Below are 25,022 nucleotides of genomic sequence, written 5' to 3' on the forward strand. Positions count from 1 at the left end.
CAGCCACCGAAATGCCAGTATCGCTCGACACTATAAATTTCATGTAATTTTCATTATAGTTTTTCAACCTGGATTATTTTTGTAAATATTTATATTTTTTGAATTATTTAAGTAAAAAAGCCCAGCACTAATTAGCCCAACCAGAGTAATTACTCTGACAGGCAGGTAGTAAATTCAAAGAAGCAAATGAAACTTGGAAAGGAAGTGGGAACTGTGGCAAAATACGTACCACAGAAAACGAGTTTGAATGTTCAAAACTGACAAAACCATCCAATTCAACATATATGATTTTTCATTGTGTTTGCATTATTTTCAATGAATTAAGCGAAATTCTTTTCCGAAATTTTGTTTGATAGGTAGACATTGACTTGGATTAGTCAAAAGATAACCCGAAAACCAAGCTTCCTAGCATGGATTGAATCTTTTTGCTTTAATGGGCGCTCTTGAATCTTTCTTCCACTCCAGGCAAGGAAACCAAAACACAAATACTCCCATCTCTGTCGAAACATATCTGGAATACTAAGTTCCCACTTCTTTTTTCTCGATTTTGGTTCCTTGAAATTATAGAATCTCAAAATGTGGATTAAACTTAAAGCTCTTTCTTCAATTCTCTCCCATCTGCTTATCGGCATTGCTCTCGTTGACGCTAACCTACGATGCTATGACACTGGTAATTTCACCCTTAATAGTACATATGGCAAAAACAGAGACCTTATTCTCGCTTCTCTCCTACCTAATGTCTCTGCAAATGGTGGTTTCTTTACTGCCAGTATCGGCCAAGACTCCAACAAAATTTACGCTCTTGGTATGTGCAGAGGAGACTCTACTCCGAACGGTTGTTATACATGTCTCAATGCCTCAATCCAGGACCTCATAGCTAGCTGTCCCAACCGAAAAGAAGCCCTTTCATGGGGAGGTGATCCTCCTTGTCTTGCACGCTATGCAAACCACCCCTTTTTCGGAATCCTGGAGCTACAACCCACTGATGCAGGCTATAATACGGCGGACATCACTTCCAACTTAACTCAATTTGATACTATTTGGGAGAGTTTGATGGACAGAGTGGTTAGCAAGGCTTCCAGCGGGTCTTCTACTAAGTATGCAACCGGGGAAGCAGATTTTACAGCATTCCAGATTTATCACACAAGGACTGTGATTCCTGCCTAAGGCAATCCGTGAGTAACTATGAAAGCTGTTGCCGTGGAAAGCAGGGAGGTTATGTTCAGAAGCCTAACTGTTGGTTCAGATGGGATTTGTATCCTTTTATAAACGCAATGCTTCTACTGCTGCATCCTTATCTCCTCCACCCTCTCCTGCTAGTCCTCCGCCACTGTCAGTGAACTCTACAAGCAAAAAAGGTAACTACCGATCTGCTAGATGGCATGCTGGTTTCAGGAAGACATTGATGTAAATGAAAAGTTGTTGCTTGTGCAGGGGACGGAGGCAGCCATTCATCCCATACCATTGACATTATAATTGTTCCAATAGTCATCTTGGTGGCAGTACTTATCATACTTGCAGTTGCTGTTCTCCTTAAAAGGATAAAAAAAACAAAGCGGGATGATCAAAGTAAGTTGGTCTTTGATTTTCTTTTCTTTGGTCCTAACTTGACTACTTCGCAAAAAATCGACCCCTTGCCATGTTTATGCATTGTTTCGTACTTCTTTAGAAACCATATACCGAGTATGTAAATCTAGAAACAAAAAAAAAAAAAATCAAGATGTGGTTAGCATTAAGTAGCTTTGATGCTTTCCTCTCCTATTCATTTGTTATAACTTAATTGATTCTTTGTTATGCTGCAGATAACAAGATCCGTGGGGAAGCATTGCAGTTTGACTTTAATGCTGTAAGAGTTGCAACAGACAACTTCTCAGACGCCAACTTGCTTGGACGAGGGGGATTTGGTTCTGTTTATAAGGTTTTTCATGATTTGGCCTCTGAAAATTTCCAATATCTCAATGAAGGAAAAAAATAGAGAATGATTGAATTTATGAAATTGAAGCCTCCAGTTTGATGGCTTCCAAGAAATACTAGGAAATAAACTTTGGTGTTTTCCATCATTCTTCTTTGTTCCAAATACCACCAGGGTCAGCTTGAAGACGGACGAAAAGTAGCTGTAAAGAGGCTGTCTGAAAGTTCGGGACAAGGAGAACAAGAATTCAAGAATGAAGTGATGTTATTGGCAAAGCTTCAACACAGGAATTTGGTTAGGCTTCTAGGTTTAAGCTTTGAACAAAAGGAAAGGATTCTCATCTACGAGTTTCTGCCTAACTTAAGCCTTGATAACTTTATATTCGGTGGGATATCGATCCTTTCAAACTATACCTATTGAATTCTTGTTGATTTATTAGGTTGCGTGTCTTGGCAGATACAGTTCAAGTTGTGTTATATTGGTGAAAAGTTTCAGAACTCTGGTTTTTACTATTCTGTTCATGACTAATCACGAGTATAAACATTTTGAATTCTAAATATGCATTTAAGTCGTAGAATTTTTCTAATTTTGTAGATCCAGTAAAGTGTTCACTACTAAATTGGGAGAAGAGGTACAAAATTATAGAGGGAATAGCTAAGGGACTTCTTTATCTTCATGAAGATTCTCAATACCGAATCATCCATCGTGACTTAAAACCAGCCAACATATTGTTAGATGAAGAGATGAATCCTAAAATCTCAGATTTTGGAATGGCGAAATTGTTTACGGTTGATCAAACTCGAGCTGACACAAGCAAAGTCGTTGGGACCTAGTAAGCATTAAGAAGGATCTGTTTGTATATGTTATTTGTTAACTTTGTGATATCTAAAACTCAAAGATCCTAAGCATTAGCACTTCTTCTAGAGGATGTTTTAGCTACCATTTAAATTCATTCATTAAGATTTATTTATCTACAGTGGATACATGGCTCATGACTATGCATGGCATGGACAATATTCAGTTAAATCTGATGTTTACAGCTTTGGAGTATTGGTTTTGGAAATCATTAGTGGTAAAAAAATCAGTAGCTTCTCCAACCAAGAAGTGGGAGACTCTCTTCTAACCCATGTAAGCTGCATACTGTGGTTATCGTATTACTGGATTAGAATTTGCTAAAACACAATGTAAGTTCACATTCCTCGAGTTTTGCAGGCATGGAGAAACTGGAGAGAAGGAACTCCTTTGGAAGTAGTAGATCCAATCCTGAGGGATGGCTCCAGAAGTGAAATAATGAGATGTATCCATCTTGGGTTGCTTTGTGTTCAAGACAATATTGATTCTAGACCAACCATGGCCTCTGTCGTTCTCATGCTTAGTAGCTATTCCATTTCACTGCCAGTGCCATCAAGACCTGCATTTTCCATGCATTCCACCATGGAGACAGAAACGAAGTCTCAGTCATCATCACTCTCCAATCAATCTAAACGAGAAAACATTCAAGTGTCAGTCAACGAGGCTTCAATTTCTGAACTAGATCCTCGGTGAAGTTCGAAGATGGTACCTAGTACTTGCATTGCTTAGTTTCTGTATCTTTGTCTAGATACTCAATTCTTCTTTGGTATAAATAAAAGTAGTAATAATTAACAAAAAAGCTTCAAATTAGAACCTTTCCATAGAATTTATGGAAGAACAGTTTATATCAATTTTCTTTTCAAAAGAATGGACTTAACTTGCTACCGAGGGTAAAATTCGGTGATAGATACATCATTTGTTGAGCACTGGAACTTCCTTGTTGATCGATCCAATCCCATCTCTTCTTCTGAGGTGCTTCCTCTTGTCTTTGTTCCGAAAAAGAAGGCAGGGTGTTGCGGTGGTGGTAAAGTAATATCAGAACTGCTAAGCATGGGAACAATTCTAGCCATCGTCGGCCTTGACTTTGGATTTTGTTAGACGCACGGCAAACCAATCTGAATGCACCTAATGACTTCATCACTCACATAAGAATCTCTTAAAGTCGGATCCATTATCTCCAGCGGCCTCCTCTCTGTCCAATATCTCCAAGCCTGTAATGATCCCAACATTGGTGCTTTATCACTTCATAGGAAACTATATGATGAAATTGAAATTTCATGTTGGACCTACATAGCTCAGAAGGCTCTCAGCACTTTCAGGATTATAGAAACTGGTGTTCGTTTTGCCACCAACAATTTCAAGTGTCAACACGCCATAGCTATACACATCGGATTTGAAAGAGAATATCCCATGCAATGCATATTCTGGAGCAATATAACCACTAAGATGAGGGGTATTTGTTAGTATGCTTATGTTGACTAAAACAGGAAATTTTATGGAATTTTCCCGAAACATAGACCTTATTAATCAGTTGTTGAAATAAAGATTATGGGATGGGAAACTTACTATGTCCCAACAATCTTCTTGGTATATTCGAGGTTGTGGTTTTCTTCAACAATTCTAGCCATTCCAAAATCTGATATTTTGGGATTCATATCCTCATCCAATAAGATATTGCTTGGCTTGAGATCACGATGTACAATCTTGAGCCTTAAATCTGTATGAAGATATAGAAGTCCACGAACGGTTCCTTTAACTATCTTGAGACGTGTTGGCCAATCTAATTGTTTCTGCTTCTCAGTATCTGCATACAAGACGGCATCAAGACTATGGAACTGACAGAATCTAGATCAAATGTTGTTCAAAATAAGAAATACCAATGTCCATAAGTAACAGTTTAATCCATAACATATATGTATCTTTTGGTGAAAGCTTTAAGTTGAAGAGGGGCAGACCAAAGAGGAAGCAGTCTAGGCTTTTGTTGGGGACAAACTCATAGATGAGCATCCTCTCTTCTCTTTCAACGCAAAATCCCAACAGCCTCACAAGATTCCGGTGCTGAAGCTTGGCTACCAACGCAACCTCATTCTTGAATTCCTCTGCAGCTTGTTTAGAACTTCTTGATAGCCTTTTCACTGCAATTTGTTGTCCATTTGAAAGTGTACCCTGATTGAATACCACAGGCATTCCTCAATAGTCCAAATTGCTGTATGGTTAATGGATTTAGACAAATCTACAATTGTACTACCAACTTGTACCTTATACACACTGCCAAATCCACCCACACCAATCATGTTTGCGTCAGAGAAATTGTCTGTAGCTGCTTCAATAGTGCTCATGTCATATTGTAAAGAATTCATGGTTCTAGCCTTGCTTTTATCTACAGACGATTGATATGACATTAATTACAGGGTAATTTTATATGAAAAAAAATAGAAAAAGCAAATATGAATTGTTAACCATATGCTAACATATAAGACAACGGCCACAGTACCCTTCTGGTCCTTTAGCGAATAGGGTTTCATCCTTGCTTTCCTTCTTAGAATGCAATAACAAAATGTTGACAAAAGCACTAAGAAACCAACCGTTGGAACAATAATGTAAATAATTGTCTGTGATGAGCTCTTCCCTTTCCCTGAATCTCTTGGTGGCAGAGGAGATGGCTTGGATCTGGATACTTCCCCTGCAGTTTTGTTATAAAATGGGGTTAATCCATATTGAACATTGCAGCTAGGCAGCAATGAACTTGCTCGAGTTGCTTTCTCTTTTTGACGACAACAATCTGAGAATTCTGTAATAGCACTCTCAAGACATAAATTGCAAGCCACGAAATATCGGAAATATCCGCAGCGCTAGCAGCTTTGCTTGATCAGCAAGCCTCGAGGCTGTACAGCTTTTGAGACCCGCTAAGATTCGCTTAAACTTTGGTCGCATAACTTTTTAGCACCCATTGGAGCATTGGCTGCCTCGACTTCAACAGTACAGCTTTTGAGACATCTTTCACCAAAGACCGCCACTATGTCAACGAAGTCTTCCTCTTCCGTGAAAGTGTCGTTATCCCATACAGATCCCACCAGGCCTGGTTTCCATCGTCGAAAAGATAGATTCATTCGAGTAACGTAGCATGCACTTATCGTACCAAATCACGAGTTTTTCTCCACGGGACAAAGACTAGTAGCATTCCTGGCAGCTGTAGCCACACAGTCTCGGCAAACATCCGGTGTAACATCCCCTCGACAAAGGAAGAGACCGTAGATTCTGTCGGGTGGTTGTTGCCCCACCGTGGTGTTGTGGAAACCGTCGATCCGGTTGGCGTTGGAGGTAAGAAAAGAGAGGAGGAGATTGAGATGGTCCCATAAGTGCTGTTTGTTGTGGAAGTGGTATCTTTGTCATAACAGAACTTATATAAGAAACTTGGGTTGGCTTCGGCTGCGAGATCAAAGATGTAAAAAACAAAAGCACAGAGGAAATGAGGTTGAAGGAAGGCATCAATCACGATCAAAGCTTTCTTCTTCTTAGTTTGAAGATGGGGTGAAGGTGTTGGATAAATGGCAATGGCAGTAGCAAAGAAAGCAAAATCGAATGAAAGAAAAAACAAAAGAAAAGAACTCAGCAAGAAAATTTGTAACTGAAAATCATCATAATTTCATTCAAATTTTGAATATATGAAGGTTACAAAAGTATTTGACAGTTACCTACTAATTTAACTCGCTCTTACTTAATACTTACTAAAAATATAGCAACTTGTATACAAAAGAAAGGCGGCATACCGGCTATTACATCGATCAATCTTTCCTACTAACTTAGCTAACTCATTACAAAGATTTAGGCTAAGTTCCATAGGAACAAAATATTCAAAAATAATTTTATAACCGAACCAACTCCATTTCTTTGCTACAAAAGCAATTATAGCGACTAAAATTGTACAATTTCTCTTTGTTGGTCTTTTGACCAATTTGTTCTTTGTTGGTTCTTTGTTGCAATGCAGCCACGGCTTCAACACTCCTCCTTGGACTGTATGCAACAAACACCAATCCTTTCCTTCAAAGCATTAAATCGGTTGGCTCCCAATGATTTAGTTAAAATGTCACTAAATTTGAATTTCGAGTGCAATGAATTAAGCTAACCTCTCTCGATTGCTCACTTCTCTAACAAAATGGAATTTGATTTTGAAGTGTTTAGTCTTACCATGGAAGATCGGATTCTTAGCTATGGCCACGGTGATTGATTATCCACTCTAATTTCAAGAGGTGAATTTGACTTTCATTTAAATCACCCAAAATCTTCCTAAGCCAAATGGCTTGATTCATCTTCTTTGCAATGAGATATACTCACCTCTGCTTGTAGATTGTGCAATGATTTGTTGCTTCTTTGAACTCCAATTGAAAACACTCGATCCTAAGGTGAAAAAGTAACTCAAGTGCTCCTCATGTCATCAATCGACCACCTTAATCGCTATCGAATAGCCTAAGAGTTTCAGCTCCTTTGCCCTCCAAAACTTCATACCAGCATCGATGGTTCCTTTGACATATCTTAACACTCTTTTAGCTACCTTCAGATGTGCCACATTACTGCAGTGCATAAACCTTGAAAGTAGACTAACAGCATAGACAATGTCTGGTCTAGTTGCTGTTAAATAAAGCAAACAACCAATTAAGCTTCTATATGCTCTCTCATTTACTCGATCATGCTCACTGGCACTTGATAATTTTTCCCCAATGCAAGCGGTGTAGTGGTGATTTGCATTTCGACATGCAAAATTTTTCAAGCACCTTGGAAGCAAATGTTTGTTGACTTATGAAAATACCATCACTTCCTTGTCGATTTCCATACCAAGAAAATAGGTCATTAGACCAAGGTCAGTCATCTCAAAGACATGTTGCATCTGCTTCTTAAAGTCTTCTATCAGTTCATCTTTACAGCCAATGACTAGCAGATCATCAACATACAAGGAAACAATTAGCAAGGTTTCCTTCGATCCTTCTTAACATAGAGTGTAGGCTCACCGACACTCTTTGTGAACCCGAGCTTTGCTAGGTAGCCATCAATCCTCTCATACCGAGCTCTTGGAGCTGTTTTAGACCATATAAGGCCTTTTTCAACTTGTAAACCTTATGTTCTTCACCAAGGACCTCAAAACCCTCAGGTTGCTCAATGAATATTTCTTCATTAAGAAAGCCATTTAGAAAGGCTGACTTAACATCTAAATGGTGCACCTTCCAGTGCTTTTGAGCTGCCAAAGCAAGCAAGATCGATAGTGTCCGACCTTTGCAACAGTGCAAAAGTCTCGAAAAATCAACCCCATCTTTGCTTGACTATACCCTTTCACAACCAATCGGCCTTGTATGCATTCAAAGTACCATCAGCATTGTTTTTAGTTCTAAAGACCCATTTTACACCAATGATTCTTCTATTTTCAGGTCTATCAACAAGCTCCCAAGTGTCATTTTTCTGAATCATTCTCAATTCAGTTTCCATAGCCTCTTGCCAGCACCTTTCTTTTGCAGCTTCTTCAAAACATGAAGGCTCTAGTAGAGTTACTGCACATCTTTCATAAATATTAGCTAATGTCCTAGTGCCTCGAACAGATTCATCATCACAACTATCTTCAATGACTGCTTCAATGTCAACTTGCTGCAAATCAATGTCATTCTGATCTACCTCAGGCAAATTTGCTTCAATTCCATCCCATTTCCAGCTGTTTTCTTCATTGAACTTTACATCCCTACTCACTACAACCTTCTTAGTTAGTGGATCAAAAATTCTATATCCCTTCTTTGTATTGCTGTAGCCAACAAACACCCCTGGCATGGACCTCCTGTCCAACTTGGTTCTTCTCTCCTCAGGTACCAACACATAACATAGACAACCAAATACCTTCAAATGTGTGATAGATGGTTTCTGTCCAAACCAGGCTTCAAAGGGTGTTTTACCCTTGACTGCATTAGTTGGCAGTCTATTCAACAAGTAAACAGCTGTATTCACAGCTTCAGCCCAAAAAGCATTAGGCATTTTAGCCTCAAATAACAAACACCTAGCCATATCAAGGACTGTTCTGTTTTTCCTTTCACAGACACCATTTTGCTGTGGTGTGTATACAGTAGTCAATTGGTGTTGGATTCCAGCTTCATCACACAATTTTTGAAACTTCTGAGATACATACTCAGAACCATTGTCAGACCTCAAACATTTCAGTTTGCAATTTGCTTGGTTTTCAACCAAAGCTTTAAATTTGCAGAAAAAATCATAAACATCTGACTTATTCTTTAAAAAATTTACCCAACAGAACCTTGAATAATCATCAATGAAGAGTACAAAGTACCTGCTACCATTTAAGGAGGTAGTCTTCATTGGTCCACAGATGTCTGTATGAATAAGCTGAAGCTTCCCTTGTGCTCTCCATGCCTTGTTGACTGGAAAGGGTAATCTGGTCTGTTTGCCTAGCTGACAGACCTCACATACAGCATCCTTTGGCTCAATTTTGGACATGTCACTGACCAAATCCATTTTGTGCAGCATGTTCAGTGAATTGTAGTTCACATGCCCCATCCTCCTGTGCCACAAGTCTGTCTCATCAGACTGAGATGCATATGCCTTGGCTTGCAGTTGATTCACATCCACAATGAAGGTTCTGTCTTGCATAGCCACTGTAGTCAACACTTCACCAGCAGCATTTTTGATCAAACAGTTCTTGCCTTCAAAAATCAGAGAGTAGCCCTTCTCCAATAGCTGGCCAACACTTAGCAAGTTTTGGTCAATGTCGTACATAAAGAACCCTCGAAATGGTTTTAATACGACTTGGTGCTTATCAAGGCCTTGCCTTTCCTTTTGCCTCCAGTAGCTCACCATTGCCAATTCTGACTTTGGACTTGAAGGTAGTGTCAAGCTCCTTGAATATACTCTTCTCAGAGCCATATGGTGGGTACATCCATCGTCAATCACCAAATTTTGCTAACCTTGCTCGAGCTTGCAAAGCATGATCTTTGAAAAACATGCTCTTCGGTGCTTCAACCTCTTCTGCAGCTTGAGCTTGGCTTTGAAATTGTGGTTGTGTTTTGACTTGCTCTTACAAACCTTTTCAATGTGGCCAAATTGCTTGCGTGCTCGCATTGAATGTCCGGTCTCATACCAGCAGTATTTCTCAAGATGAGTAGTCTTCTTACAATGGACACAAGGTGGGAACTTCCTTTGATGAGTTCTTTCTTCTTCTTCGGTCCAAGGCTTTTTGCCTTTGACATTTAAGTTTGCACTTGAGCTTTCTCTGCTTCTAGCCTGAAAAGCTCCTTCATGGTGGTCCTCCTGCCTATTTGCCCTTCTCTGCTCTTGAGCATAAAGAGCATTTATAAGCTCTGTCAAAGGGATTGTTGACAAGTCCCTTGAATCTTCCAGAGAAGAAATTTTTGCTTCATACTTCTCTGGCAAGGTTGTTATGACCTTCTCAACCACTCTTTGGTCACTGAATTCCTCCCCAAGCAGCCTTATATTGTTGACAGTTGCCATGATTCTGTCAGCATACTGCTTGATGGTTTCTGAGTCCTTCATCTTGAGGTTTTCAAAATCTCTTCTCATGTTGATCATTCTTTGTTGCTGGTCTTGTCAGACCCCTGAAACTCCTCCTTGAGTTTGTCCCAGGCCTGCTTTGGAGTGTCACAAGCCATTATTCTTGTGAAAATAACATCAGAAACTCCACTTTGAAGGCACGACATAGCCTTGTACTTCTTGGCACAGTCTTCATTGTGCTGCCTAATCTGGGCTATAGTCGGGTTAGCTCTTAGTGGTGGTGGCTCAATGTCATTGAGAACAACATTCCACAGGTCGTGTGCCTGCAGGTATGTTCTCATTTTCACTTTGCCAGATGTTGTAATTTTCTCCAAGAAAGGCAGTGGAGGAGGTGGTGTAAAACTCATTTTTCACAAGCAAAACAACCTCTTCTTCTTTTGTTTCAAACACAATTTGCTTAGTGACGATTGTACAACCAAGGCCCTCAAAGACGAAAAGTTGTTGATACCATTTGTTGGATAAATGGCAATGGCGAGTAAAGAAAGCAAAATCGAATGAAAGAAAAACAAAAGAAAAGAACTCAAAGAAGAAAATTTGTAATCGAAAATCATCATAATTTCATTCAAATTTTGAATATATGAAGGTTACAAAAGTATTTGACAGTTACCTACTAATTTAACTGCTCTTACTTAATACTTACTAAAAATATAGCAACTTGTATACAAAAGAAAGTCGGCATACCGGCTATTACATCGATCAATCTTTCCTACTAACTTAGCTAACTCATTACAAAGATTTAGGCTAAGTTCCATAGGAACAAAATATTCAAAAATAATTTTATAACTGAACCAACTCCATTTCTTTGCTACAAAAGCAGTATAGCGACTAAAATTGTACAATTTGTCTTTGTTGGTCTTTGACCAATTTGTTCTTGTTGGTTCTTTGTTGCAATGCAGGCCACGGCTTCAACAGAAGGCGATTCAGCTATTTTGATTGACATTTCTATTTCTTCTTTCTCATTTTCCCAAGTTTAGATTATAATAATCCATTGTGGGCGAAAGTCAAAATGGTTAAGATAACCTTACCTTGGGTTTACAGAGAGTTTTAAGTATATACTAATTCAAAGCAAAGCAATGAGTATTAAAGTTGTTAATGATCAAAGGATAATTTATTTGTAATTTTTATTTAAATTTGATTTGAATAAATTCTTTTAATATAAATAAATTAATAATTTAGGTACAAGAACTGATTATCTTATCTATAAAAATAATATCAATGATATGATATGATTATCTTATGTTGAAAATTATTATTTTATGGGTAAACTATAAAATCCCACCAACAATATTTTTATTTTATTTTAATCACCTAACTATTAATTTTTTTATTTAATCACTAAATTTTTGAAATTAAATATTTTAATCCTTCTAACATGATGTGAGGTTTTCTTTATTGGTCTAGTAACAAAATTAGCCTTCTAATATTTACACATTCTATCAATTTGATCCAAAATATAAAAAATCAACAAATTTAGCCTTCAATATTTAAAATTTTCATTTTAGTTCTAATTTTTAAAAATAAATAAATTTTTCGTTAACATTTACAAAATCTATCAATTTAGTCCAAACTCTAAAATTAAAAATATTTTAAAAGAGGTTTATTTTTAACCATTTATAACCTATCGGCTAACTTATGTAAGGTATTAAAAAAAAAGAGTATCTTCTTTCAAGTCACTTGCAACCAAAATTTTTAATATAACTTTGGATTCACATTAGATCAAACCAATTGATTTGGAATAATTGGCTACATTACTACCCAATTAGATAATATTTTAATGCCTTTTTTTTGAAACTTAAATTTTTTGTGTGTTATCCCAATTTTTTAGAGTTTTTTTGCAAGCAACTTAAAAGAGAGTACTCTCTCTCTCTCTCTTTTTAAATATTTTACATGGGTTAGCCATAGGTATGGAAAAAAATTCTGAATTCAATGGGTTCTAAGTTTATTCGACCCAATAGGGTCAAGTTTTTTTATTGAAGTCTGAGTTTGAGGCGGGGCAGGTTAATTTTTAAAAATAGTGGGGTCGGGTCAGAGTCGAGTTTAGAATAAAAACAACCTACCTCTATCAAATATTTATGAAATTGCCCTTTACACATATTTAATGTTATTTAAATTAAAAAAATTTCTAAAATTTATCACTAATAATTTTATTCTACCGCCTCTATATTAGTTCCTTTCACCTCCCCATTTCCTATGTTCTTAATTTAATAATTTATTAAAGGAACATTTGTTCCTTGTTTTTTCTTATGTGTTGTACTCATAATATTTGTGTAAATATACATTAACATACAATTCTAGAGATAAATATAAATTTAATTAATCATATTTTTACAAAAAAATAAATATATTTGTGTAAATCTTTCATTTTTAAAAGGGTAAACTACCAAAATAGTTATTTTTGTTTGCCTCAGGTTACATTTTAATCACTTGTGTTTGAAATGTTACATTTTAATCACTTACGTTATCGTATTGTAACACCATTAATTGTTGTTAACGGTGTAACGGTAAGCTGTCATGGCATGTTAAATCATCATTTCAAACGAACTTTTTTGGTTAAATTCTATAATTGGTTTCTATACTTTTTCATTTTGAGCAATTAAAATTTTTTTTCTTTTATTTTCTTTTAACTTTCATTTTTTTTATTTATTTTTCATTCTCTTTGCTTCTCCCAATGTTTCCTCCATCTTCATTTCTTTTAACGTAGTTTTTCTATGTTTTTATTTGTTAAAACTAGTCTATAAGCTCACCTCACTCAAAAAATATTAAATTGTTCCAAAAAAAAGTATAAGGGACTAGTTTTAACAAATGGAAAATATAGAAAAACTATGTTAAAAGAAATGGAGAATGAAGGAAAACAAAGGGAGAAGCAGAAGAGAATGGAAAAAAGAAGAAGAGAAAGTTAAAAGAACATAAAAGAAAACTTTAAATTGCTCAAAACGAAAAAATATGGAGATCGATTGTATAAATTAACCTAAAATTTTTGTTTGAAATTATGATTTAACGTACCACGTCAGCTTATCATTACACGGTTAACGACAATTAATGGCTCGGTGACTAAAATATTACAATACAATAACATAAGTGACTAAAACGTAACATTCCAAACATAAGTAACTAAAATGTAACCTGAAGTAAACAAAAGTGGTTATTTTGGTTGCTTACCCTTTTTAAAAAAAATTAATTAATCACATTTTCACAAAAAATAAAATAACTAAATTAAATTCAGGTTGAGCCGTATCGAAGTTGAGTATGCTATTAATTTTTGGGTTTGGGCTTGAGTTCGGAGCTGGTTAATTTTTTTTAAAGTTGGGGTGGGTCAAGCTCGAGGCATAGCGATAAAGCATTAGATCAGGGTGGGGCAGGCAAAAAACAATCCCATTGTCATCATAGTTAGTCGGTAGGTAATAAAGAGCTAAAAATAATTTTTTTTAAATAATTTTAAAATTTTTAGAGTTAAAGACTAAATTGATAGATTTTGTAAATGTTGAGCGTAAAATTTATTGAATTTTTAGAAGTGGAACTAAAATGACAAATTTTGTAAGCATTGAGAGCTAAATTTGTTTAATTATTTATATTTAAGATTAAATTGATAGAATCAGAACATTAAAGGGCTAATTTTATTATTAAACCAATAAAATAGCTCATATTTACTTAGAGATACTAAAATATTTAATTTGAAAAATTTAATTTACCCATAAAAAATTATGTTTCATAAATAGAAAATTATAACAATAAATTAATTTACACCTTTCAAAATATATAAGTGTTAATTTATCTCTTTTTTCAGTACAAAACAGTAATACAATCTGCAGCTAAGAAAAGGGCTTTCTAGGTACTTTAACCCAATTTCTTCATGAAACTAGCACGGCATCTACCACATACGTACTTACCTTTTGTGATTGTGGAGTTTTGGCCCATACTGCAAGTAAAGAAATGGGAATAGAAACCGAATGAATCCAAAAATAGAAGGGGGAACTTTTAATCTACATTTTACTTGGCAGAGAGGAGAGTTTTCTTTGTGGTTTTTGTTTCCTTGCCTTAAGTTGTCAAGAGCGCCCATTAAGGCAAAAGTCACTGGAAACCTTAGTCTTTCATTCCTGAGTCTCACATGTCTAATTAGTAGCAGTCTTCTTTTGGATTCCTTAACAAGCCCGCCACTGGTTAGAACATATAGATACTTTCATCTGTCTTCCTAAAGGAGATTGTCTACTAACTAGACCTGTCTCTCTTACACAGCTGAGACTGAGGAATTAAAAACCAAGTTTCCTATGACTTTTGACTTCTACTCGAGGCAATGAAACTCCCATCTCATCTCAGCCATGAAAAACCTGGATTTAAAGTTCCCACTTGTTTCTTTTAGGTTTCATTTCTTTCAAATCATACAACCTTAAAATGTGGGTTCAACTTACAGCTCTTTCTTTAATTCTCTCCTATCTTCTCATCGGCATCACTCTTGTTGAGGCTCTCCTAAAATGTTATGACATTGGTAATTTCTCTACGAATAGCGAATATGGTAAAAACCGGGACCTTATTCTTGCTTCTCTCCCATCTAATGTCTCTACAAAAGGTGGTTTCCTTACTACCAGTATTGGCCAAAACTCCAACAAAGTTTACACTCTTGCTATGTGCAGAGGAGACTCTAGTCCATAGGCTTGTTATGAATGTATCTATCGCTCAATCCACAATCTCGTCACTAGTTGTCCCAACCAGAAAGAAGCCCTTTCATATGCGAGGAGTCCATGTCATGTGCACTATGCAGATCGCTCATTTTATGGAACCCTGGAGCTAGAACCCCCTAAGGCAGGCTTTAATAATGACGACATCACGTCGAACTTAACACAATTTTATACAGCTTGGGAGAGTTTGATGGACAGAGTGGGGGAAAAGGCTTCTAACGGCACTTCTCCTCTTAAGTTTGCAAATGGGGAAGCAGATTTTGGGGAATACCAAAAGATATATACACGAATGCAGTGCACTCCAGATTTATCACACAAGGATTGTGATTCCTGCCTCAGCCTATCCGTAAGTTACTTTAAAGCATGTTGCCATGGGAAGAAAGGAGGTTATGTTCGTAGGCCTAACTGTTATTTCCGCTGGGAATTGTATCCCTTCTATACATCCAATGCTACACCTCCACCCCTACCTGTTAGTCTTCCGCCACAGTCAGCGAACACAAATACAAAAGGTAAGTACGGATCTGCTAGATGGCATGTTGGTTTTATGAAGAAGTAGATGGCATATTGTGTAAAAGTACTTACAAATAAGGGTGTTCATTCGGTTAACCGAGCCGAAATAACATTAACTGAATTTACCGACATTTCAAAATTTTTAACCGTTAACCGAACCAAAATTTTTTTAAAAAAATTAACCGAACTGAAATTTTTCGGTTAATTCGGTCGGTTAACTGAATTAAATGAAAATTATATATTTTTTATTTTAGTGAAAAATTACCCGAATTAACCGGATTACCCGAATTAACCGGATTACCTGAATTAACCGAATTACCTGAATTAACCGAATTAACCGAATTGAATCACTACATAATTAAATTATTTTTAGACTTTTAGACTTTAGTTTTAGTTTTAGTTTTAGTTTTAGAATTTTATTTTTATTTATTAAATTATTTGTAATTTTTATGATTGGGTTGGGTTGGGTTGGGTTGAATACTTGGGTTTGGATTGGGTTTAGGTGAATAGTGGGCCTATTTATATATTATACTTTTATTTATTAATTTTTTCGGTTAAACCGAAAAAATTCGGTTAACCGACCGGTTTCGAACTGAATTAACCGTTAACCGAAAAATCAAAAAATAATTAACCGACTCCCGGTCGAAAAAATTCGGTTAACCGACCGAATTTGGTTTTACCCGAATTTTGCACACCCCTACTTACAAAGATCTTTCTTGTGAAGACAGGGGAGACGAAATAAAATATATGCTCTATAGGCTCAAAAGCTCACAAAAAATTTATAGTTTTGATGTCAAACTTGCAAATTTAAAATTTCAAAATAAATTTTTAGTTCAGGGAGGCAATGTAAAATTATAATTTCTGAAAAACAACTAGTAACAACCCAATTTCAGTGGTGTCAAAAACAGTGGTTTTGGGACCACAATTTTGACAAGTGAGTAAATATTTTAATTATTATTTAAATTTTATGTGATTATATTAAGGTTGTATTAAAGTTTCGTTAAGAAATTTTGAAGTTTAAATGGTTAATTAGGTAAAAAAGACTAAATTGAAAAATGTACAAAAGTAGGGTTCTATTAGTCAAAAGGGTTAAATGGCTATGGAAAGGTAAAATAATGGACTTAGATGGTAACTATACCATATATGTTGAAGGTGGACAAATATGGACATGATTTAGTTGTTTTGTAAGTTAATAACTAAAGTTAAAGTAGTAATTAAATAATTAAATCTTAAACTAAAATAAAACAAATTAGAATCATCTTCATTAGTTTTCTTCTCCACCAAAATTTGAAGGAAATAAACACCATTTTCATGGCTTTAAGGTTCGGCTAACATAGGAGCGTTGCATGGTAAGATTGTGTCTCGTTTTTAGCAATTTTTATGTTTTGGAACTCGTTCTAGCTTAATCTACTTAGCCTAGGGGTTAATTTGCAAAATTGTTAAAGGTTTAGGGACTTACCATGATTTTTTTGAATGTGTTTTGGTGTTAATTAATAGATTATTACTATTGGTTGTTAAATAAACTTGTTTTGTTAAATGGTTTTTGATGAATTTAGGGTTTAGGGATCAAATTATTTAAATGATAAATTTCATGAATTTTGAGTGAAATGAGAAAAATATGGATTGATATAGATATAGGGAAGAATTGGCTAACTTTTTTTGAGGGTTAAAATAGTTAAATTTCAAGTTACAAGCGTAAGGACTAAATTGTGAAAAAGTTAAAATAGGAGGGGTAATTCTATAATTTCATGAAAATGTGAATTCTTGATTGAATTGAGTACTTGAAGTTATTTGAAGTGCTTAATTGAATGAAATTACTTATTTAGATTAAGATAAACAATAACAAGATTTAAATCGGGGAAAAGGTAAAGCTTTGGACTAAGACTTCAATTCGGTTATTGCAACCATAGTTGTCGAGGTAAGTTCGTATAAAATTATAATCTTATTAATGATAGTTTGAATTGATTACCGGTTATATTGTGTTAGTTATAAACTGACTTGAAAATGCATGTGTATCGATGCTTTGAGTAATTGACGGATAAATGATTCGTTTGAACTTTAAGAATTCTTAGGATACGAATACACGTCATTAGGGATTTCATGTTTCGGGTGTTGGTCTTGAATGTCCTATTAATGGCTAAGGTCCTGCATTTGTTACGGATTCTTCACAGCTCATGTGAGAAGTATCGTGTAGCTAAAAGAATGCGAATGGTCCTTTTGGTATGTTTGTGGTGAAATGTGAATGGTTAAATTGATGTCAATTGGTAGTTAAATGAACTAGGTTTTGTGTTTGAAATATGGCTATGTTGTTTTACTATAGTTAATGATGTTTTGGTATAAATGTGGTGCCTTTGAATGACATATTGGTTAGATGAAATAAGTTGATTGAATTGGTATATTTAGATGTGTTTGAATGATGCTTAGGTCTATTGAATGTGTACACAAATGGAGTGGTTGAATAGATATGTTTTGGCCTTGAAATGACTTGATTTTAGGGTCAAATTATGGAGCACATGGCCTGAGACACGGGCTGTCACATGGCCTGGCTACATGGTCGTGTGTCACTTTTTTTTTTGGTGTAAATTTCACACAGCCTAAGACATGGCCGTGTGTATCAAGTTAGTATGTTACACGGCCTTGTACACGGCTGTGTCTCACAAGTCAGTGAGTTACACGGTTTGGCACACGGCCTGCGACACGGCCGTGTGACCCAAATTAGTGAGTTACATGGTTTGTGACACAGGTTGGGACACGACCGTGTGTCCCTTTGTTCGATTGTTACACAGTCTGGGCTATGTCACACAGCCTAGCCACACGGCCATGTGACCCCTATTTTCAGATTTTTTAACTTTTTCCCAAAATTTTTTATTTATTTTGATTTAGTCCCAAATCATTTCTAAACTGTTTTTAGGGCCTCAAAGGCCCGATTTAAGACCCAAATGCATATGTTTGATAGGTTTTTAATGAGTTTTATTTAATTAATGATGAATGACATTAGTGATATATTTTGATATTAATTGTATGGAATTGTATGGTAATGCTCCGTAACCCTAATCCAGCAACAGTGACTAGTTAGGGGTGTTACACAAATTATCATGCTTGACTCTCTTGTGTCTTAAAGTCTAAATCAGGCAATGCACAAAAATCCACAAATTATTCCAAAACCGAATAAATAAAAAATCCAAATTAAAAGAAGTTACTTCAAAATTAGGTTCGAATAAATTACTTAAACACAAACAATAATTCAGGGGCTATATCACATAAACATATAAAATCCTCCCCACACTTAAGATGTACATTGCCCTCAATGTACAAACAATTAAAATCACAGAATAAGTACAATAGCATAAGGAGGAAGAGAACTGAAACTGCCTTGAATTTGGATGAACTTGTCAAAATATTACAAACTAGAATCGTGGATGATTTTAAATGAAGTACATGTTTCCGAGAAAACTAATAAGAAGATAGACAAAAATAAATAAGATAAAGAGAAAAAAAATAGAAAAACAATTGACAAAACAATAAAACTATGGTGCATAATTAAATAAAATAACTAAAAACAAAAACTAAAACTAAAACTAAAAAATAAAAATAAAAATAAATAAAATATAAAAACTAAATGAAATCACTTTCATTGGGGTAGGAAGGAAAAAAAAGAAGAAGAAAAAAACTAGCTTTAAAAAGGAAAAAGAAGTACAAGGTCATGTGCCAGGCCATGTGAGCCACATAGCCATTTGTGCCACACGGCTGTGTAGATAGACCATGTGAAATCACCTAGACCGTGTGTGATTCAAAAATGAGAAAAACAAACCCAGTAACCATAGGGCCTAGCTAACGCCCGTGTGTCTAGGTCGTGTGCGATGCTCCTTCACTTCTCCTACACCCATGTGCAAGCCCGTGTAAGTGATACGGTCTACCACACGCCTGTGTGACAGGCCGTGTGAGATGTCTCAAGTCCATGTAACTTTCTGTGCCTGTGTGGGTCAAATTAAAATTGAAAAAAATTAGCTCTAGTATGCACACGGCCTGATGCACGCCCGTGTGTCAAGGCCGTGTGGATCACCCCAGACCATGTAGACCAAATTTTTTTCACTTTTTTCAATTTTTTAAGGTAATAAAAATAAATGTACTATTTTTTTCAAATTTTTTAATTTTTTTAATTCTTAAAAGATAACATGAAAGTAAAATACATAAATAAAAACAAAAACACTTGGGTTGCCTCCCGAGAAGCGCTTATTTAGAGTCTAAGCTTGACTTTCCTTGTTAAGCTCATGGTTAAGGCGGATCTTGAAGTCAAAGCTCTTCTCTCTCGTTATCAGTATTGCCAACAAAATAAAGTTTTCGACCATGATTGTTTACTTTAAATGTGCTATAATCAGGATGTGTTTTCTTAATGGTTCCATATGGAAAGACGATTTTTACCACACATGGGTTAGACCTTGTTAGCTTAAACTCTGAAGGAAAATCCGTGGATCCGATTTGTCTAACAGTACTTTGTCCCCAACTTTAATTGGTTCATTCTCTTTACATGCACATCATGTCGTTGCTTTGTTACTTCCTTTTGCTTTCTCAGTTTCTCATCAACCTTTGTTTGTCATTCATCTAGTTCGTTGAGTTGCACCATCCACTCTTCACTTGTCCCTTGAGTTCTATCACTTTGAATAAAATATGACTCCAACATGTTTTCATGAGGGATTTCCTGCAAAGAACATTGAGCCACATGATTATTAACATTAACAAAACAATTAGTATCATCTAGCTTGCCAGGGACTCTCACAAAATCACGTGCTTGAAGAATAATCTTTTCAACACTTACATGAAGCACAAGTTCATCAGTACCCACATCAATAACAGTTCTAGCAATGACTAAAAAGGGTCAACCTAAGATCATGGGTAGCTTAATATTCTCATCATGTCAATACAACAAAATTAATAAGGAATATAAATTTATTGACTTTCACAAATACATCCTCAATAATAACCTTAGGATATCTAATTGATCTATCCGCTAATTGAATACTCATTCTAGTGGGTTTGGGTTCCCCAAGACCAAGTTGTTTGAACATCTTATAAGACATGACATTTATACTAGCCCCAAAATCAGCCAAAGCTTTTTCAACATTTAAACTACCAATGAGACAAGGGATTGTAAAACTCCCTGAATTTTTAAGTTTGTTAGGTAGTTTATTTTGGAGAATGGCTGAGTAAACTGCATTGAACTCCACAGCCGACAGGTCGTTTAACTTCCTATTATTTGTTAACAGCTCCTTTAAAAATTTTACATACTTTGGCATCTGCGAAAGGGTTTCAACAAACAGTAAGTTAATGTGCAATTTTTTTAAGAGTTCAATAAATTTACCATATTGTTCTTTTATGTGGTATCTCTTCAATGTTGCTGGATATGGAACTCGTGGTTTGTAGTATTTAATTATCGGCTTATGTTCTTTCTTACTTTCTTCAACCTCATCACTTTTCACAACAACTATAGCTTTGACTTCTTTTTAGGCTCGACTAACCCTTCTACGTTTCGAATAGTGATGGTGTGGATTTGCTCATTTGGGTTATTTTCAGTGTTGCTAGGTAAACTACTTTGTGGTCTTTCCAAAATAAGTTTGGTAAGTTGTCCAATTTGATTTTCAAGCCCATGAATCGACTGCATGATTAGTGCAATTATACATTTTGTTAATGTACCCAACATATCGGCTATGGGCTTGATCATCTTTAGAGCATAAGCCTCCATTTATATCAAAGCACATGAGTTGCATATGCTTGGTTAATGACTAACTCGGGATTTAGGTAAATCACAACATGAACATTACAAGTGAATTAATTCAAAAATAGGTTTAGAATTAATTCATCTTGGGTCGAGTCCAATGTACCATTCTACCAATGAATACATCTATGTCTCTACTTGTGGAGTCAACTGCTCCAGTAGCCAATACTAGCCATCTCCCCAATTGGAATTATAGACTACATAATAATCTTTTTCAGTATTTGAATCAAATGTTCACCTTGATTCTTTTATGGGATTACGGGCTCATTTAGATTATCTACTTAAGTAAGTTGTCTTTCTCGCAATGTAAACGTTCTTTACAGTGCCAGAACTTTAGACAATCAATGAGCTAATATTTTTTATCACAATTTCGCTATGCATGCAAAATATAAAAGACATAAATACAAAAGACATAATAGTGAAAGTGAAATTAACTTTTATTATTTATCCATCATTCAAATAAATAGAAAACAATTACATGTTTACTACAATATGGGTACATTTCCCAACACTGCTAAAGTGCACGGAGAATGTATACATATGGTTTTCAACTTTGCAAAGGTTCGGTTGGATTGTATGGAGATATATTTGCACATGTGTATGATAATCCTATGTGGGTTCTTTAAAGTATGAGACTCTGTAGAGTCTAAGGCTTAACGTCTCATATGTGTATGCAAGTCCATGTTCATGGCATATCTAAGTTATGAAAGTCCGTTGGACTTATTCTCTAAGTTTTATGTCAAAGTTATACGTGGGAATTCACCGTACGAAGTTCTCGACATTATCCGCACGTATGAGTCCGTCATATTCATGAATCTACTTCTATGAATCTTTACGCATGACAATCCACAAGACCTATTCTCTGAGTTTCATGACAAAGTTATATATGGAATTCCTTCATGCCAAAGTCTACAAAACAATCTGCGTATATTAATCTGCATCTACATGTAAATATTTGTCTATGGATCCACATGTCTGAGTCTTTCACATATAAGTTCACACTTATGAATCTTCAATATGAATTCGTATGAATAATAATTCACTAGATGTATCTTTATGAATCAAGTTATGGTAGTCTATTGATTTTATATCCTTGTTTTGAGTTTAAGAGTTCAAATAGTCTATCATTAACAAGAGTTAGTACGGACTATTATCCAAGCAAGAGATCGCATGGGCTTATTCTTATATTCAAGCTAGGAGAGTTTGTATGAATTAGTTATATTAAGCCAAAATCGCAAGGATCTTCTTCATATAAGAGTCTGCCAAGGACTAGCTTTAAATCAAGAGTCTACAGTGGCGATTCGCCAAACAAGAGTCTGACAACATCTATTATTTAAGATGGAGTTACAAGTGAGAACCCGTGTGTATAAATTTGCAATTATGACTCCTCTTATAAATGTTCGTAAGTAAGGTCTACAAGTATATGTTTGTCAAGCTCAAGTTCGTGTATAAACGACTTTAAGTGTAAATTTGCATGTAATAGAATTCTCCAAGTATGAATCTCCATGTATGAGTCTTCTTGGAATTAATCTGTTGCACGTTAATCCACAATGATAGCAATTGCTAAGGTAACTCACATATGTTCTACTGGCAAAGAGGTAATGTTCCATCTTACAGGAAATCAATACAAATGGAAAGGTAAAAATCAATCTGCATTGTAGCCTATAGTACGAACGGTAGTAACAGAGGGTTATGTTAATGCAAAAGGTGTACAAATTCTCAAGATGAGCCAACGTAAGGAAGGAAAGAAGTACACTAGGAAGAATGTCTGAATCCTACTTGTGCAAGCGATGTCAAACAAGAGATCAAAACCATGAAGTTTTTACTTATATTTCATTAAAGGTATATTATATTGGAAACTCACTAAGTTCATTAGAACTTACTTAGTATTTGTTGTGTTATCTAGGTATGATGGTTTATATAAGAAGCTAAAGAGGGATCAAGCCATAATTCGTTCAAGCGTGGACGAACTTGTGTTCTCATTTGTGACATGCATATAGTTGGGCGACCTTGAGGCCGAACCTCAGGGTCTGAATCTTTGTATCTACGTATGAACTTGATATATTAAATTCCCTGATGAATAATTGTTTAAATGTAGCAAAACCAATATTGCTAATGTTCTCGTAAGTTTGCGTGATAATAACTTAAGCTAAGAATTTGTAACTGTTGCGTTTTAGTTTGGCGGATCAATTAGTCAAATATTTTAAGTTGTTTCTAGTGTTACGCAAACTAAGTTATGTATGATTAAGAAAACATAATTGGCTATTTTAATCGTGTTAGTTTTATAACTTAGTTGAAATTTGTTCGTAGTTAGTTTTGGAGTTGAGGTGACACTTTGTATTCGAACCTGTCAATCAACAGTGAGCCAAATAATTTCTCCTTTCTAAAATGTGTTTAACCTTTTTTTAAAGTTCATATAAGTTAATTATATTTCAATATAATAATTGAATATTTTTTAAAATAATTTAAAAGTAATTAAATGTTTTTAAATAATTAATAATTTTAAAAAGAATTTAAGTATATATCTATAATTATTATTTTATTATAATATTATTTTAAGGGTTAGAATTTGGTACAATGTCAAGAAACTCTTTTTATTCCACAAGCAATCTTAAAAAGTGACACATATCTCTTTATTTAAAATATTTATTTTTTAATATTTTATTGTACCCTATAGTAGACTTGTCAACCCCTTAACCTTACTTTTGGATTTTAAAACCTATAGGCAAAGTGTACCAAATATTTTTCCTTATTTTAAATATTTAAAATTAAAAATATTATAGTAATATTAAATACTTATCACATTATTTAAAAATTGTTAGTTTTGATATTATCTATAAATTTACTTTTTAAATAATTAATAAATTAAGTATATTTTAGATTTATTATTTTATTATAAAATATTATAGTATTATTTTAAAATTTTAATATTAAAAATATCATAGTAATATTAAATACTTCCCACATTACTTAAAATTTGTTACTTTTCACACATACGGTAATTAATTTGTTAATTTCAACATGGGACTTGGAAAAATCTAACTTACCTAGAAGTGTTTATTTCCATTTTGGGTCAATTTATATATATATGATTATAGCAATTTGGAGAAACAATAATGGAATGTAATCGCATACTTAAATTCTTGCCATTTGTCGTTATAAATTAAAATAAATACAAATATAGAAATACAATATATATATATTAAACGTAATTTATGGAATTCTTAATTAAATGTTTTAATGGTAACCCACTTTATTTTAGGTATTTGTAAACCCTAAATTCCAATTAGTAGACTTTACATGGTAATCTTTATACATTATTTTTTAAACAATTTTTATACATTACTTAATAAAAAATGAATTGACTAAATTACATTTTAATTGTATTTAATAACATACTATACAATAATAAGTGGTATCATACAAAAATTTACATCTTTTGTCAATGCCCTTTAGCAACTGCATGATTGGTCCAATTATACATTTTGTTAATGTCAAATTCCCTTTATTATAAAACAGTGCAATTAGTTATTAAAAATAAAATTATTGAAAAATATATTTTTACTGTGCAATTAAGGTAATCAATGCCCTTTGTTAATACTAATCAAATGCAAATTAATTATAAAAACAATATTAAAATGGCGAAATTAAGGAATAAAATTACCACAAAAAAGATTGATAGAATTAGTAAAAAGAAAAAATATTTTAAACATATTGACATTATTCCCTGCATAATACTAGT

At 34.6% G+C, this 25,022-nt stretch overlaps 2 pseudogenes; one reads left to right on the top strand and one right to left on the bottom strand.

Annotated features, from left to right (window-relative positions):
• The first annotated feature begins 385 nt into the window (after positions 1-385).
• Positions 386-3,563, top strand: LOC128037706 (cysteine-rich receptor-like protein kinase 44; annotated as a pseudogene).
• Positions 3,030-25,022, bottom strand: part of LOC105795554 (cysteine-rich receptor-like protein kinase 44) — an 85,390-nt pseudogene continuing 63,397 nt past the window's right edge.

Source organism: Gossypium raimondii, unplaced genomic scaffold (genome assembly GCF_025698545.1).
Source record: "Gossypium raimondii isolate GPD5lz unplaced genomic scaffold, ASM2569854v1 Contig00265, whole genome shotgun sequence".
In the NCBI taxonomy this organism is placed as follows: domain Eukaryota; kingdom Viridiplantae; phylum Streptophyta; class Magnoliopsida; order Malvales; family Malvaceae; genus Gossypium; species Gossypium raimondii.